Source organism: Pezoporus flaviventris, unplaced genomic scaffold (assembly GCF_033815535.1).
Source record: "Pezoporus flaviventris isolate CSIRO_AGI_PZ_B2104156 unplaced genomic scaffold, CSIRO_AGI_Pfla_v1 ptg000035l, whole genome shotgun sequence".
Taxonomy (NCBI): domain Eukaryota; kingdom Metazoa; phylum Chordata; class Aves; order Psittaciformes; family Psittacidae; genus Pezoporus; species Pezoporus flaviventris.
The window spans coordinates 4,998,140-5,016,220 of record NW_026892583.1 but is presented as its reverse complement, the minus strand read 5'-3'; the positions used below and the strand labels follow the sequence as shown (position 1 = coordinate 5,016,220).

Genomic DNA, 18,081 nt, shown 5'->3' with positions numbered 1-18,081 from the left:
CTTTTTCAGCACAGCCTCCTGAGCTACTGTTCTGCTGTATTACAGCATTTTGACACCAACTGCAAGGAAGTTGTGCCTCGCTGCAGGTGTGAGATGCCAGCCATAGGAGGAACTATTCAGACATGGAGTTGCCAAAACAACAAATAATCCACACAGATGAAAGTTTTCTAGAGGACTTATTAATTTAGCCAGTCTGTGCAAGCAAGAAGCTTTCTGCAATCATCTAAAAGAGCCCTTAAAGCTTTAACTGATACATTGCCCATCTTAGTATGAGTGGAGTAACTTTCTTTGTCTGCCTTCCAAGAAGTCATGAGGCTCCTGTGCCTGAGGTCTGCTGGGAGAGCTGGACCCACAGCAGATACACAGCTTGGGCAGGTTCAGCCCAAATTGTTGGGTTTGCACAAAGGTACAGCAAGTACAAACACATCTCAGAAGTGGAGCGTGTAGCAAGTTGGTTAATTTATCTTCTGAACAAATGACACATCCAGTTTTTAGTGCATTCTCAGCCTGTGCTGCTTTATTGCTAAAAAATTTGTATACAGGTGCAGAGTTTCCAAGTTCATTTTTAAACAGTTCCTCTTTACAGTGTCAAAAGAATAAAATCTTATCTTGAAATCCTCAAAGATGCATAGATATAAAAGCAAGCTGCCTTTTGGAAAAACATCAGATTTTGCAGGGAGACATTCTTTCACTGTTACCATGTAAAACATGTGCAACGGGAATACATAGTTCCTAGTGACACCAATAATTACTAACCCATGTGAGCACAGCATCAGAAGTTCAACGTAAGAAGTATTTTCTAGTTTGTTCTTTAAGTACTAAAGTAATCTTTAAGAATCTAACACTAATACTTCTCCTTTGCTGTTGTACCATGCTTTTGAAAAGGAGATCATCTTCACTGACATCCTAAAGTAGCTTATTCCCAGGTTTTATATTGAGGGGAATAAGCATTAACAAAGGATACAACTGCTTACTCACCACACCAAAGAAAACATGAAAGTTTAAAAGCATGCAAAGTGTTCTAAAAAATACCCACTAAGAACTAGGTGACCATGGTTAATCGCTGAGCTAAACTTGTTCTACAAATTCCCTTTTTGCTTGAAGAAGTTGGCTCAAAGGATTTCATTTAGTCTAACTTCCGACGCCATAAAAGTCATCTTCTCGTAGAACACTCCTAGCTTCATTTGGCAATTCTTCTAAGTCTAAAAAGAGCATTCATGAGAAAAACACAACCCCCATTCTAACCCAAATCACGGTGCTTTGTGGATGGTTGGCTATGAAGCATGAACAGGAGTTAACTTGACACACAATTTCTTCCTCCAAGACACTTTCTATTTCAGAGGATTGTGCCCCTGTACATGGAGAAGTGTTCCGCACAAGTTAAGCCCACCTACAAAACTAAGCTAAGCTAGAAGTATGGAAATCGGCACTAAAAGCTAGTATTCTACATGTCTGAACACAAGGTTAAACTTGGAAAAGTATTAGTGACATAGGCTATGCCACACTTCTAGGTTATTTTCAAACTGCCAGCAGAAATTCACTTCACTGTCCACTGAAGGACCTGAGAAGTATTTCAGAGAACACACTAAAAGCCTACAGAAAGATGGCACCCAAATTCCCTTTTATTTAGTAAAGTGAAATAAAGGAAAAACAACACTACTGCAACCTGTGTTGCAGAAGAGAAAGACCTTCAGTGCTCAAATCGCAGTTACTGCTTTTAAAAATCTCTTTAAAGAACTTAAAAACTATACAAGAAGATTACCAGTATTTTCGGGTTCATTCCTGCAGGTGCCATTATTGCTGGCTGGTACCAGTACGCTTCAGTACAGCTGCCTATGTGGCTAGAGAGTTACCTGAAAATACTGTCTATTAAAAAGCTATTCAACACCTGAAATGTACATACTGTGCTTATTAATTTCAGTCTTCAAATAATTTCTCTCACCACAAGCAAGTTTATCATCTACTCTCTGGTAAGTACTACACTCAAGTCGAATCTGTGATTTCCATTACTTGTTTGCTTGTTGTTTGTTTTTTCCCCCACCAGTTGTTCCCCCCTGCACATTGTAAGAAACTCTGCACCCTTTTCCTTGCTACAGCTGCAGCAGGTGAGAAACCTCATCTCGCCCCTAAACATGCTTAGTCCATGCCCTGCTTTTTACATGCTCAGGACACTACTTTGAACCAGACTAGAGGTTATAAAGGCGAGTTCTGCTGATCCTAGTTCCTGATTTACAGTTTTGGTGCCATGCTTCTGTCCCTACCTATACATTCTGCCCCTTTCTCTACAAGGGCAGCACATTCTCTAAAAACCAAAAAACCCAAAGTCTGAGAACCAAAGCAGGAAGTTCAAGCTATTGGTATATTAATTCCTATTGCTTCATTATGTATAAATGCATATCTCAATTTACTGGTAATAACTACGTTACACTAGACATTTTGAATCATGCATAATTAGAATACTAGCTCTAAGATTTGGTTTGTGGGCCTGTGCCACTTGCCTTCAGTTTCTCCATGCAGTTCTTCATGCCCAAGGCATTACGAACTAGACACCTTTAATTTGACCTGCAAGCACACTCACTTGGAGGGGAAGTGGAGAGAAGCACACAGGATTTACATAGGACACAATAAACAATAAATTACTTTTTATCTTTAACTTTAGATGTTGTAAAGCCGTAGGGAACCTGTCTATATTACAACCTGGTACATAGGCTCAGACACAGAAACACACCCTGCCCACATCATGAACATTGACACCTTCTCCAAAACTCAGGAGAAAGTATAGAGCAGACTGAAAGGGAAGAGACATAAGAATCCATTGTTGGTGTTCTGCACTGCTAAATGAGACACCCTGGTTCAACTGTTGGCCTTTGTGTGTCTGCCAGTCAAAGCACTACAGGGGCACAATGCTAGATCATTCAGTAAAAGAAATGAAATGAAATCTAACCTGAACTGCCATATGCAGCTCTGTACCTGAATAGCAAGCAGGAACCTTGGTTTTGGAGGAAGACCAGACAGTTTCCTAGGGATGCAGGAAGCAGTTATTTTCAAGCCTGATTATCCATCAGAAACTGTTCTTCCATATTTTTCCTTTTCCTGCCCAAAAAACAGTGTGAGCTCTTGACAGTGTAACCCTTGTGTAACATGTCAGTGTCCTGAAGCTCCGTAAAATTTCTTCTCACTATCAAGGAGCCTTTGCAAGACTTTTTTTGTCCTGAATTTGACAATCATCCTCACTTGCAGAAGGTGCAATTCCTGAAGGTGCAATTCCCAACACAAGTTCTGGCTAGACCTTCTGTGGCAGCACTAATGGATGTGGAAACAGCACGTACTTGTAATCAACTGGGTTTAGCTCTGTGAAGAGGTGTATCAGTGCTGGTCATTACACCTTTGATACCCCACACTGCAATGCGGTTGCATCTAACACTTTCATTTAGTTTTAGAAGCAGCGTAATAAAAGGGGTTGGAGCAAAAGTCATGCCATAGTACAAGAGCTGAAAGGCAAAGGGATTCTTTTTGCTGCTGTGAACAGTGATTTCTAGTCTAGTAGACAACAGACTACATACCACTATAATAAGGCTGATCTGGGAAGAATATGCAGATAGCTTGCCTGGCTACAGCAGTCTTGATTCCTTACCTCACTCTCCTTATGCTTCTCTGAATGAAGAAACCCTAGAATTCTATTCAGCCACAAAGTTCATACTTCTGAAGCAGGAGCATGACCATGTTTTCATTATTATGGAAATGTATTTGCTGACCACAGTCCAGAATAAATTTATAATTTCTCTAATGTAAGCAGATAACAATCAAATTAAAGTCCCCTATGGGCAGCTGCCAATTTGATCAATAATTCATTAGCTGGAATTTGAGTGGATTACAACCTCCCACATCAATTAGCTTTTCATACAGATATTCCAGATTATCCAACACTTCGACATTCTCATGCTTATTTTGGTTACTTTATACTGCAAAAATGCTCACAGCCCTCACAGTGCCATTCTCGACTTCTGAAGAGCCAAAGGGCTTCACCTCCATAATTTCAGAACACTAGAAGCTTCCTTTCAGCTGGAAGTTAGACTTCAAATTGCCTCAGCTTCCTAGAAGAAATCCAGCCAGACAGATTCAAACCTCTGATGTAATAATGTGTTCTGAACAGAGTTACTATCTGTTAGGCCATGTTGTCTCTGCACCTCTCTGCACTGAAAGCAGCATCAACTATGAACATTTTAGAACTCCTGTGGCTCTTTTATGTAACCCTTTGATAGGAAATACTTTGCTGGGTGCAGAGGCTACAGCTGTAGATAATAATGCTTTACCAGAGGCTCCACAGTACTTGCCTCTGCAAAACTTCAGGCATCAACAGAAATCAATTACAGTTTCAAACAGTGTTTAGCAAGGCTAAAATTATTTTCCTGTAAAGCAACATTTTTAGACCTCTACAGTTGTGCTGGGGCTGTAACAAATGGTTTGAGTGTCAAGTGTTCTCTAATTTCTTATTTAAGACCATCTCAGATTGGTCTTTTTAAGCAAAGAAAACAAAAAGTACGTCCCACAATAAAAGCTTTTAACTTGAGAATCAGGTTCTCATCACACTCTAGTATTTGGAAGGGTTTAGTTTCTTCTCAGAGAAACAGAAGTGCTAAGCTACAAAAGAGAGAAAACTAGAAGAAAACTTCAGCTATCCCCTCAAAAAGAACTGTCTGCTCTTCCCCAGCACTCACTGCAGTGCTTCAGATCTGTCACAGAGCTTTTTTGTTTATATATATATATATCAGGTTCATTAACAATGTATTCAAGTGCTAAATTCCCTCCAATGAGAGGAACAGAAGAGGAATTCACCCATGTCCTCAGGAAGAGATTCTTCACGCAACTCCATGCAGCACAGAGCGCCACAAACTTATTTGGTTATTACCCACTTATTCTACTGTACAGTCTTGCTAATGCAAGTTATTTACTATCACATGCAAAACAGTTATTGCTACTAAAGTTCTATTTTCTTATTAAATCATCTTATGGCTTTGTTTGCATCAGGGATTCTTCCCCCTACATACTGTGCTATTTTGCATTCCAGTTTCAGAGGTATTTTTCAATTGATTCTCCCAAGCACTAAACTACTATATTTAATGGTACAGCTACTTCCACAGAAAACTGAACCTAACTCTTCAGCAAAGGTTCCCAGAGCGCTGCTGTAAATGGCCCCCCTGACCAATTTTCTTGGAAATCAATTAGATGCAGAGGGTGGGTTGTTTAGGGGTTTCTATTTGTTTGCTTTCCCTGTTACATACATTAACTCTGCCCAGTTACTGTTTTTGCACCAAAGAACATGCTTCTTGATTAATCACTTTAGAGATACATCTTATCAAAACCAAGCTACCCATTCCCTCCCTCCCCCAGTGGCCATTTACAGGCAGATCTCAGGAAAAAAAATGCAGTATCCTCTCTAAGTTGAAGGAGAATTTTGTTCTTGTAAAAGATAGAAATGGGTGAAGAGCAATACTGTCACCAAATAAAAGACTTTCTCCTAGGAAATCAGAGGATGCCATCCACAGAGCATCGCACATCTGGAATCATACCAGTCCAAGCTGCCCATTGAGAGCAAAATCATTTGGACCTCCCCTGGTCTAAACTTTTCTTCTGAAAAAAAAGCAGAGGGAGAGACAGAAATTACTAAAATTGAGCTTAGAGCTGGAAAGCAACACTAGAAGTTACCTAAAATACAGGATATTGATTTCTCAGTAATACAGGGGTGGGGAATCTCTGACCCATATGCTTGAGATAGCCTGCTGCACAGATACAGTCTGCAGTGCTGTTTTTCAACAGCCCTTGACCTTATTACAATCTCTTTTGTTATGATGTATGTAAATGCAGGATCCACTACAGGTACTAAAAGATTCAACAGGACTTCAGTCGAGAAAGGTTCCCCATTCCTGCAATAATGGATAAAAGCCTTCTACTTTTATTATGCAGATAGCATTTTGCAAATATCAACTTATTATATAATGAGGTTAATGTTTAACTAATTGTAACGATTATATAGTCATAGGTGAAGAAAAAAAATCACTTAAGGGATATTGTAGATGATCTCACAGTAGCAGGGATGTGCACAAAATGCACATAAACTCATCAACATATTCATACTTTTGAATCTATAACAGGATGGGTAATAATAAAATTGTAAAAGCTGCACATGGAAGAAAACACCTTAAACAAAGACTAAAAAGAATCCCACCAATAAGAGATGAGAATCCTGGATGCCTACATACAGCAGCTTACTATTGCAGTTGAACAGATAGACTAAAAGCACAAAGCCAACTATGATTCTATGAAGCCCATTAGGTAAAGGCATTTCATTTCTAAAGATAGCTTTGCCATTGTCAAAGGGAGGATACTGCATGTTTAGACCACGTTTGTGACATTTCTATTGTATCCTTTCTATTGTTAATTACATTATTATCACTGTTTATCAATAATTTGTCACTCAAATTGTAAAAATACTACTAGGCTCATGCACTGATCCTAACATGGCACTACAGTTTGCTACAAAGCACTAATGCTTATGGAACTATACACATCTCAAAATGGAAGACATTGGTGATTTTGTTGTTTTCAAACAACTTGTAACATCATTTTGTCCACAAGTATTAAAATATATATATGTATATATATATGTTCTATTGCACTTGCCCCTTGTTTTTGTCATGTTTCACATGGGAAGATTTCCAACCAACAGAGGAAAAATATGTGGAACAATAAAAAGTAGGCTGAGGCAGCATTTCCCAACACAGAAGTTATGTAAGGTGCTGGCCAGAAATGTACGGCAGTGGGGGTCTTCTGGGCTTGCATGGGTATTACTTCTGTGAAAGCCACAGATCCTTAGCCCTGCTAGAAATATTCTGTTCTAAAATGAAACTTGAAAACTAATGTTACATTGCCATGGAGAAGAGTCAGGAAAAGTCAGCAATTCTATTCTTTGTTACAATGCAGGGTTACAAAATGGCGAGGATTATTCCTATGGAAAAATAAATCAAAGAGCTTAAAGTGGCTACTCTCCAGTCAGACAAGTGCTTTGTTTTTGTACATGTTCACAGGAAACAAAAATACCTTCGTGTCCCCCAATTATTTTGCCATCAAGCTACGCAAGAAACAACTGCTAGCCCTAACACCAGAAGGAAGAAAAGGAAATTCCCAAACCTAAAAATCAGCTGTTTCTTACACCAGATACCAACCAACCACTTCCAATCAATCCTACAATATTGACAGTATTTTCCATCACTTAGAGATGGATCCTGCTTCTACAGACGTCTACTTTAAATCCCATTGGTTTCAACCTAAGGAGGCCTTAAAAGGAAGTGTGCTTTTCTGGTAGCCTCCAATGGCAGAAAATTCAGACCATATTTAGCAATCCTATGTTTTTAAAAGCAGTCAGCAAGCTGGTGGTTGCCTCATCAAGATCAACATGACTATGATCAAACAGCTCATTGCAATGTTACACAAAATTTTAGTGCTCACTACAGTTGGAATTACTTTGATAGGCGGTGTCTTGCCCACCACTTTCATGTCTGCTCTTTTCTTCATGGAAACAACAAATGGGAAAGCTGTCATTAAATTGTATTGTTAGAATGCAACTCTAAACACAGACTTAACTCTGAAAAGGAGGATCAACATCAACACTTGCCCTTACTCTGCAATGGAACTTGGTCCCATAAAACGTGACTACATTTTAAGTATCAGAATACTGCCCTTGCAATCAATCATTAAGATTTAAGGATTTCAGTTGTTGTCTTTGTCAGCCATTTTCAGGCTGTCTGACTCTCTCCAGCAGTTTTCTAAAAGGAAAAACAGAAGAAAAGAAGAAATCTAAGACACCACCCCCACCCCCAATGATTCTACCATCTCCCAAACCTATTAACAGAATTTATATAACTTTATTTGATCCAGATTTAAAAATACTACTTTAAGCTAGTAAGTCACATCTGCTAAATCACAAGCTCGGAATAAGGTGCACTATGAAGAGCTTCAGGTTTGAAGTGGAACAGAATACATATCCCAGTCGTGGGGTTTTTTGCCAAGAAATCTTACTTCCCATATATAATACCACAGCAGGGAGCACATAACCAACGTACACTCCCATCTCAGAATGACAGAAAACATCCTATATAATCACAAGCGATGGAGACAAAGAACCTTGTGTAAACATAAGAACAACAGACTGCGTCTTAGTTTGGGGAAGAATAAGAGGAACCAAAAAAGGCCCGTCCTAAGTATTTTTTCTCTCTCAAATCGCCCCTCTTACGTGGTAACAGCCTGTTCTCTTGGGCCTGTTTCTACCTTAAAGATGGTAACACACAGGTCACATCAGTTCTCAGTCACAGAAGAATCAAAAAACTGATTCCATCAGCAGTATTGAAAACTCAAACTGTGCCAAGGAAGTCAAGTGGATAAACTGCAACTTTACCTCTCTGGTCTCTTCTATCCCACCAGAAGTTAATTTCTTTAATAAAGAAAGAAGTTCTGCCCCATCTCTTCTACCACATGCTCCTGGGTTTCTTCCTTTTGCAGCAAAGGAGTCATGAAAAGACAGAGGGGAGAATGATTTAACATAAACCTAATCATCATTTTGTTACCCCAGAGGCCTTTAAAGCTTCACTTTTCTTTGCCAAAAATTAAATGCTGCAGAGTGATTTCTTATTCTGGTGAAAGCTCTTCATATCCAGCACCTACATCAGGTTTAGACAGGCAAATATACGTTTGGATCACAGCCTTGGTCGATGCATTTACACACTATAGACAAGGTAATTCTGCATTTGCTCCTCTGCACTAGCTGCTTTATGCAAGTTGACATCAAAGACATCTATCTCCAAAGTCAAGCCTGGGTCCTCAACTAGAAAATACCTGTATGGGACATCTCCAATTGCTTGGTAAGTTTCTTCCTCATGTCAGAGCAGAAAATACGTTCCGTTTTTCCTACTGCATTTTTTTAAGTGTATCAAGACAGCTTGACACAGCAATGCTTGCAGACACTTTATCTGCTAGGACTTCCAATGTGACACAGTGAAGTACTTAACCTTCCTAAAATGAAGAAGGAGGTATCAGTGAAGAATACTAGCTTCCACTTGAACCTGATTACAAAATATTTCTTATTTTAAAACAATGCCAAGAGCTGGATGAAGAGCTTGCACAGAGGACATTTCTTCAGAGAAACAACTGCTGATTTCTGTTACTCTGCTTTTGAGTTGTGATAAAATGATGGGGTACTTCTGTGGGAGAAGTCATCTGGTGAATCAAATGTTGGGTGAGATGGTTGAAACAAGTGAAGAGATCTTTGTTCGTTCAGCTCCATGGAAGTGAAGGACAGGTTTTTGCTTGCTAGAAGAGAAACATCAACACTTCACAGCCTACGAGCAAGCAACAGGACCACCTTCTTGAATGTCAGGAGAGGATCTGGAATCCCAAAATAAAAAAGAGGGGTAGCTTAGCAATCAGAATAAAATACATTCAACATTAACATGCCTACTGGTTCATTACTTTAAAAGCCTGATTCTAATGAACAAAATTAGCTGGCTTCCCAAACTGCAATAATCCCTTGCTCTAAGATTTTTTATGTAACTGTAGATCTCCATAAACTGGCTAAGGAAATGCTACAGAAATGCTGAAATCTACGCTCACTCAGGAGCAATGCATCCAAAAATATACCACTGTTAGTTAGGTACAGGGCTCCTTAACTATGCCTCCAACACCCAGCATCACAATGTTGGGGTAGCACCTGGATGCACACTGCATACACAAAATATGTTATGCTATGGCAGGTCACAATTCAAAGAAACACCATAAACTATCCCCTAGTTAACCACAAAACTGACAGTGCTGTAGAAAAAAAGAGCACTAAATGACAGTTGGAAGATCACACAGACTAGGTACTAGTAACCCTGACTCGTCCCTGATCTCCTGGCCTTTCACAGTGACACCCACCTGGTATCACTGAGTCACAGTAGCTGTTAAGACATGATTTTTGTTTTCTTGCTTTAAGTTTGATGCCAGCCTGGGTTAGAAGGAAACATGCATGTGCTCCAGTGCCAGGTATCTTTATTATCATTCTCCTGTACTGCAATGAGAGATGCGAAAGAGAATTTTTTTCCTTTGGTTTCTCTTTCCCCATACAAGAACATGAGGATACAGCATATTTTCTAACCCCTTCCTCTCTTCTCTGTCTGTATTTCTTATTCTAATTACCTTAACCCTTTAGTTGATCAAGTTCAGAAATAATCTTCCCATGGCAATTTTCAACTCCTATGTTAAAAGCGGCAAGTAGATCATGAAATGGAAATAGAGCACACATCACCACCACATTCTCTCTGAGGCACTCAAATATTTCAGCTGATCATGAGCTTCACCACCACACTGCTGGGAAAGTCTTATTCTTGTTATGAAGATGGAGGAAAACAGACATGGAGAGCTGCAACAAAACATGCCAGAAGTTTGTGGCAGAGCTGAGAACAGAATATAGCACTGCTACACACCTTAACCACCAAAAAATCTTTATTTCACTCAATGGAAAAATAAAATACATTAAAACTCCACAGGTTGTTGATCACCCTTAGACATTTTGAATGTACTTCTTTCTACTTGATAACTGACATCTGTGTTACCATTCTTTCAGTCCTACTGTTTAACAAACACAACTTTTAAGGTAACTACTCCAAGTTAACACAGTTACATAATTGGTGTCTCTTAGCAGAGCAAAAGGACATCATGGGACAGGAATTGTCTAACTTTAAAGCATTTATTCCTGTTAAAATATATGATAAATCAAGGTTCTTTCAAGTGAAGGCCAAGCTGAAAGCTGGCACTGTGGCAACATTCCACTTCTCTGAAAGTATCCTATGAAATATTAAAATCTCAATGCCTGACTTCTTTGGACAGAAACAAAACAAAAACCCAAAAGCCTAAAAAACCCTAAATCAACCAACAAAGTTGACAAGCTTAGTACGTGATACTTAGTACCTCTGGCTTTACTCACCGTTATTTTTGATCAATCCACATTCTCTTCATTGAGCCTAGAGAGAGACGAAAAAATGAGATTAAATTTACATCTAGGAAGCTATTCAATTCATACATGATTATGTGCACAGACACAAAAGATTAGCTGTGCCTTCCAGGAACCAGTTGATGTTTTCAAACGTTCTACAGAAAAAATGTTGATGTTACTCTTCAAATTATCATAGCCACCCCCTTCCTTTAGTTAAGGGAAAGGACGGTGGAGTGAACTGGGCCCAAGCATGGAAGACCTAAGACAGCAAACTTGAATTAAGAACAGGCTAAGGGGCAGCATACAGAACCACAGAACCAGCTAGAATGGAAAAGACCTTTAAGATCATCAAGTCCAACCATTACCCCAGGACTGCCAAGTCCATCACTAAACCATGTCAGTGAGGGCCTCATCTACACGGGTTTTGAACAAGGGATGGTGATTCCACCACTGCCTTGGGCAGCCTGTTCCAATGTCTGATCACACTCTTGGCGAAGAAATAGTTCCTAATGTCCAATCTCAACTTCCCTGGCGCACCCTGAAGCCATTTCCTCTTGTTCTATCACTTGTTACTTGGAAGAAGAGATGGAGCCCCACCTCACTACAACCTTTCAGGCAGTTGCAAGGAGTGGTAAGGTCCCCCCGAGCCTTCTCTTCTCCAGACTGAAGAACCCCAGGTCCCTCAGCCACTCCCCATCAGAGACGTGCTCCAGACCCTTCACCAGCTCCTTTGTCCTTTTTTGGACCTGCTCCAGCATCTCAATGTCTTTCTTGTAATGAGGGGCCCAGAACTGAGCACAGTATTCCAGGTGCACATGCCTTGAAGGCTTTTGTTCAGAAACTGTTCTGCTCCCTGGAATGAAATCATGTCTGTCATTCATTCCACAAAATGTAGTTTACACAGTACCAAATTCCCTTTTTCCCTGGAATTTCTTGGTTTCTCTTTACTGAGAACAGCCACAGCCCATGCTCAACTGACTATCTCTGGAGCATGAAGTATACACCACTACCAAAATAACTTTTTAATTGTGCATATTCTGAAGATAAATGCCCTTGTTATGGTAAACTACCATCAACAGACACACATTTCATAGGAACTTAGGCACCATTTCAGACTCCAGTAAGGCAGGAAATTCTTTCACATTAATAACAAACCCCTGTAACAAGGAAGCCTAATGACTGTTCTCCAGGATGCTGAGCAGACAACCTAACTGCAAGAATAATGGATTGCTACAGGCAGAGCTATTTCATCACACAGTAATTACGTTATTAAAACTTCCCAGTAAGCTCACCAAAGCACCTCCTGCACAACACAGCCTTTCCGCAAGCATCAGGGCCCTATGCCTTCAGAAAATCCAGAGATAACCCCTAGCCCTGAATTTCAGGGTAGGTATTCCATTCTCATGTTATCAATTCTGACCCTTCCTACTCAAATCCTCCCTCAGGCACCTGCCATCGGTATTTGGCTTTGAGAAGTTGAGGACAAACAGCAAATGATTCACATCAGGTACCCCCCAAACATACTTATCAGAACAGGAACAATTCCCAAGGCCAGTCTTTGAAAAGTTGGGCTGTTTTTCACTTATTCTAAAACTCTGAATTAACTAAACTAAATACTGTAGTAAGGCTTATTATAAGAAAGCAGGAGTTGACACTTAAAGCAACTCATACAAAGGAATGATTTATCCAATGCTGAAATTTAGTTGGCTTTAATCTACTTTATTTTTAATTTTCATTATAACAAGTTCACTGCCTTTGCATGCCCTGGGTTTTAACTGCTCTGCTTGATATGCTTTCTATCAGACTTTCATAGCTTGTGTGGGAGCAGAGTTCACACTCGTACCAACAGAACTTGCAAATGCAGCTGGATATAAATCAAGGCTACTGAAAATTAGCAGGCACTGAAAGTGAGGGTGACAAGATCAACTCTACACTTATAAGCTAATGGAAATTATGAACTAAAAAAAAGGAACTATTTTTCTTGTTTCATACCTTACTGAACATATTATCAATTGAACTAGGACAAGAAATATTTATGAAAATTCAATTATATTACTATCATATAACTCAAAAAATATATTAATCTTGTTATGATAAGAATTCAGAAAGTTTTATTTTTATTAAGTTTTGGCCTACTGCCCATTCATGCTTTTTCTTTTTTTTTTTTAACTACCATAACTAAAGGCTAAGTTTCCATGAACTTAAAATCTCACATTTAGATAGACAACTTCTTGGATACAGGCAACTAAACTTCAAGAATTTCAAAGCCAAAAAAAGAGATGAAGTATCTCATAAATAAATTTACCACCAAAACTGCACCATTTGTCTTTTGGTATAGATCCACATGCTCTCTGATCAGTGCACCAAGGGGGAAAAGAGAAAAAAAACTCAATGTTCTGACATAATCAGTACACTTAATTGGAAGCTATACCAAAATCAACAGCTTACAATTATGCTAAGTTTCACCCCACCCCACACACTCCTTTTTAAGGTACCCTTAGTTTTAATTATACTGGTAAGCAGAAACTCAGATCCAACAAATCCAACTTTCCAAAATACTACTTTCTCTCCCACACATGCAAATGCTCCAGGAGATAAACAGTATTAACAGGGACATAGAAGATAATCTCTTCCCTACAGCCTGAGTATGTGAGGAAGGAAAGATCTAGAAACAGGTTTAGGTAAAAAAACCAAGACACAAAAACTTAACTGTGGTGATGTGTGAAGATACAAAAGGCAAAATTAATGCTACAGACCACAACTCCACTAAGATCTCTCCCATGGCTTAAAAAGGGTCAAATTTAACCTGAAAAGCTGATAATGACAAAAGCTTGAATTAGAAGCACAAAATACAACAGAAGTAACTTACAGTCCTGCAAAAAAAAATTAGCTGCCTCTGTCTCCTTCCACTTTCTAGTTAACAAGTCATCTAAACCCAATGTAGAGAACTGTAACAGAAAGGCTAAGACTGGTGTGACTGGAGAGAGCTTTCCTTATATCTAACCTGAACCTCTCCTGTTTACCCCCTTGTCCTGTCACTACAGTCCCTGATGAAGAGTCCCTCTCCAACATCCTTATAGCCCCCCTTCAGATACTGGAAGGCTGCTCTAAGGTCTCCACTCAGCCTTCTCTTCTCCAGTCTGAAGTGTCCAAATCTTAGGCTGTCTTCATATGGGAGATGCTGCAGCCCCGTTACGAATAGCAATGTCTGAGTGTGGGGGCACCAAAAGGAACATAGAACAGGAATAGGGCTCTCAAAAGCACTTGTGTTAACAGCACTAAGGTTAGCAGGTCATCAAGATCCCAGTACATACCCCTGCAATTTCAGAAGACACCAGATCGGGATAGTAGACTCCAGCAACATATTAGAGACAGAGACCACTATCACCTTCAAAAGGGTACACAAAGACATATCTGAAACCTAGAATAGTGGCCAGCCTAGGAAGAGGCCAGAAAACATAAGGACCTGCCAGCTGATTTCCCTTGTCCTCTGTAAGGGATCTCAGACTTAGCATCTGGACATGAGCAACACAGCACCAGACTGCTGGGCACACAGCTTGAACGCCCCTGCTGTGGTGCTTGTCTGCTGGACAGACATCTTGGGCACAGCACACATTCTGCCACTCAGAAGACTTCAAGCCTAAATGAGTGCTATGCTTCACTTTATATTTTTAAGAAAACCACCTTCCCCTCCTATGAGGTTTCCAATGGATAACTGTTACACTGACAGTACAACGTTGAATAGAACTTCTTACAGTGGCAGAGAAAACAGGAAAGGCTGTTTTACAGCTGAGCTTTCTATCCCATGACACACACACTGTAGTAACATGCTCCTTGAATACTGTTCAGGTTAAAGAAACATCCCTTCACATCCTATTTTAGGAATATCATCGTTTTCTCTTTAAGACTGCACAAGTGCTCACATCTTGCGTTCACGTAACCTCCGGCATGTCAGGGCTGGCTTCAAACACTGGTCCTTTTCTAGCTTTTAAGAATGAACGTAGGAGGCGCTCAAGAGATACTCCACACTCCACAGGCTCGGTCAGAATTTTTACCCTTCGCTGGCCCACGGTTTTTGGCACCCCTGAACGACGGGTCACCAGCATAAAATGAACGCCATATTCGTGCATATCTTCACACTGCAAACTCACAGCGCTATGGGCAAGGCTGTAAAGCAGGGGAGAGAGCTGATCTGACATAGACCAGGGTAACAGAAAACTATTTTTGTTGCTTTGTCTTGTCTAAGATACTTCTCGAAGCTCTTGTGAATTCAAAGCATTTAGGAACAAATGTTAATCCAACTGAATTTCCTTACTGCAAAAATAGCATACTTTCTCTGAAAGAAAGTTGATTGGTTATTATTCTTTTAATGATAACATAAAGCAGAAATATCTTTACATGCAATATGCCAAAGGCAAATCCCCTGGTATATCTTACCAATTCATACACAGACACGCATACGTAGGAATATTCAGCAGCAGCAGCATATTGTGCCTTAATGTTATGTTGCTCATAAGCTGCTATTACTGTTACTACGTGAATAATACAGCACATGAAACTGTAAAACATACCCTAGGAAATTTTTCTCATAAGCAGCTACTGCTTTTGGAACTGGTTGTATCAAATATGATTACTGTATTTCTTTTGAGTTATTTCACCGGTTACAAACAACGAATTCATTATTACATTATGTATGATAATGCCACATCCCCACAAGATCTAAAGCCATGCTTCTCATTTAACCACTTCATTTCTTACTTCGACCTGATATGCACATTGAAAATGCAGTCACTTCTAACTCTATTACAAACTCGATATTTAAAGACTTGTTATCAAATACAGCACATCAGGAATTTCAGGCTAGTGAAAGTAATTCTTTTAGTAAGACACCTCCTCTCCTTTTTTAATTTAAACCAAGTTCCATTCTGTAGTGAAAAATACCTCCAATAATTTTGAAAAATTCAGGGCATACCTGATCTCACATTACTAATACGTCACTGGTTTTATATGTTTCATCACATGCAAAGTCCTTTTTGGCTCACTATCAACAATCACACGAATTCAGAAGGCTACAATTAATTGCTCTATATTCTCTCTCTATATTGCGTTGTAGACCACTTGCACGTTCTGATTTTGTCAAACGACTTAGAAGCCACCCCCTTTGTGCACGCCTGTGTCACTACAGCATAAAGACATCAGAAAAGAAGGATAAAACTATTCAAATTAGCCAAATCCATCCAGCACAGAAATTCCAGGAATAACAACGATAACAGAAGAGTAACTATACCCAGCGCTATGCTTGCAGACGGAGACAAACAGGCTAATTTCGGATGCTACATTTTGGGTTCTCGTCTGCACGGTCTCTGTCAGCGGCAGCTGTTCGCCGAAAGCGCGTTCCGGCTCTTCCCAGCTAGTCCGGACGTTCTGCTGTGCGGGAGGCAGGCGCTTCCCTCCCAGCCATCTGCTACAGCCCCGCACTGCTGCCCGCCCGCTCACGGCCTCGCCCCAGCTCCGAAGTTGCTCGGACTTTCCTAGGCGGCGGCCGGGTGGAAGGGGCACGTTCCCACCGCCGCGCCCCGCCTGGCACCCGCCGTCACCACACGGACCCACACACACACTCGAACCCCCTCTCCCCGGCACGGAGGCCGCGCTGCCAGGTGAGGCGGGCGGGCGGGCAGGCAGGCAGCCGCGCGATTGCGCTCACCGGCCCGGCCCGGGGCCGCGGCACTGAGCGCCGGGCGGCACCCGCCTCAGGAAGCGGCGGGCGCGAACATGCCCAGGCCCAGCCCAATCACGGAGCAGGACGGGAAGGCGGGCGCGCGGGCACCCGGACCCAGCCCAATCAGGGAGCGGGGCACCAGGCACCGGGCTGGGTGCGGTTCCGCGCCGAAGGTCGCCGTTGTTCCCCGCCGCACTCACCTGAGCGCGGCCCAGGCCGCGGGGCCGCAGCCGGCCCCGGCCTCCTCGCCTCTTCCTCTCACTCCGCCATCTTCCCCTCCTCACCGCGGCCACCCGGCGGGGGGCTCGCAGCGCCCGGCGACGCCGGGCCCGCCTACTCAGCCTCAAGCCTATTGGGTGCTGCAAGTATGCCTCAGCCGTCCAGTTTGGGCAGTGATTGGCCACCAGAGCAGTCCATCACGGAGGCTGGCCTCCCGCCTCCAAGGCGCTCCTTTCTGATTGGCCCCGGGGAAGGCACACACCTGGAAAAGGATTGGCTCGAGCCGCGCGAGCAGGGCCGGTCCGAGCGAAGCCTGCGGTGACCTCCAGGCGGATTTAAAGGAGCCGCTCAGGGGGTGAGGGCCCGCGGCCGGGCCCCGCAGGCGGGAGGGCGAAAGGGCTGCGAGGGACCCGGTCCGGTAGCTCTGCCAGCACCCGCCTGCCCACGGTGCCTGCCGGCACTCGAGGCAAGAGGGGGCACGTCCAGGACAGCCCCTGGGCTGCTGGCCCGCAGGCATGGCCCGCTCGCCCGTCCTCCATTTCACTGCGCAGCAATGTGCCCCAGGCGGCCACCCGCGCCGATTCCCGCCGGACCCAGCGGCGCCCGCGGCTGTCGGGTGTCTGAATGACAACCTTCATTCACAGGGCACAAACTATTGTTCTTTTTTCGTTAAGCAGCGGTAATTCTACACTTCAAGCTGAAGGGTGGCTGCGTTGAACCGCGTGGAGTACTTACCCATTCAGAAAACTCTGGAGAAACACCCCCGTCTAACCGTGATTCACCGCAGACAGCTACTACAAGCCCTTTCAGTTGAAATTTTAATCCGTTTAATGCGCACTTTGCTACTAAGTAGCGTTTCAGTGCAAGACTGGCAGCTTAAAGTGAAACACTGTTCCCAACTTAAGTATTACATCCACACACTCACTTACAGCATCACAGAATAGTTTGAGTTGGAAAGGACCTTAACATCATGTCATTCCAGTCTTCCTGCCATGGGCACAGGCCCCTCAACCTTGACTATGTCAGCCAAGGCTCTGTCCAACCTAAGTTGGCAATTAAAAGAACTGAAAGCAGACTTTGAAAGTAATTTTCCATTGTAAGCTTATGGAAACTAACGTTA

General features: G+C 41.9%; 1 long non-coding RNA gene across 3 annotated transcripts; it reads right to left on the bottom strand.

The window, feature by feature from the left end:
• Positions 1-488: 488 nt before the first annotated feature.
• LOC133273780 (uncharacterized) lies at positions 489-17,121 on the bottom strand. Of its 3 annotated transcripts, none has more exons than XR_009744936.1 (4): positions 16,943-17,121; positions 11,015-11,051; positions 10,337-10,450; positions 489-9,438 (listed from the first exon to the last, which is right to left on the bottom strand). It is a non-coding gene; the product is annotated as an uncharacterized LOC133273780 (long non-coding RNA). The 3 variants fall into 3 exon arrangements; XR_009744935.1 differs by lacking the exon at positions 16,943-17,121 and adding an exon at positions 16,311-16,647 and having other exon boundaries at positions 10,228-10,450; XR_009744934.1 differs by lacking the exon at positions 16,943-17,121 and adding an exon at positions 16,311-16,645.
• Positions 17,122-18,081: the final 960 nt, after the last annotated feature.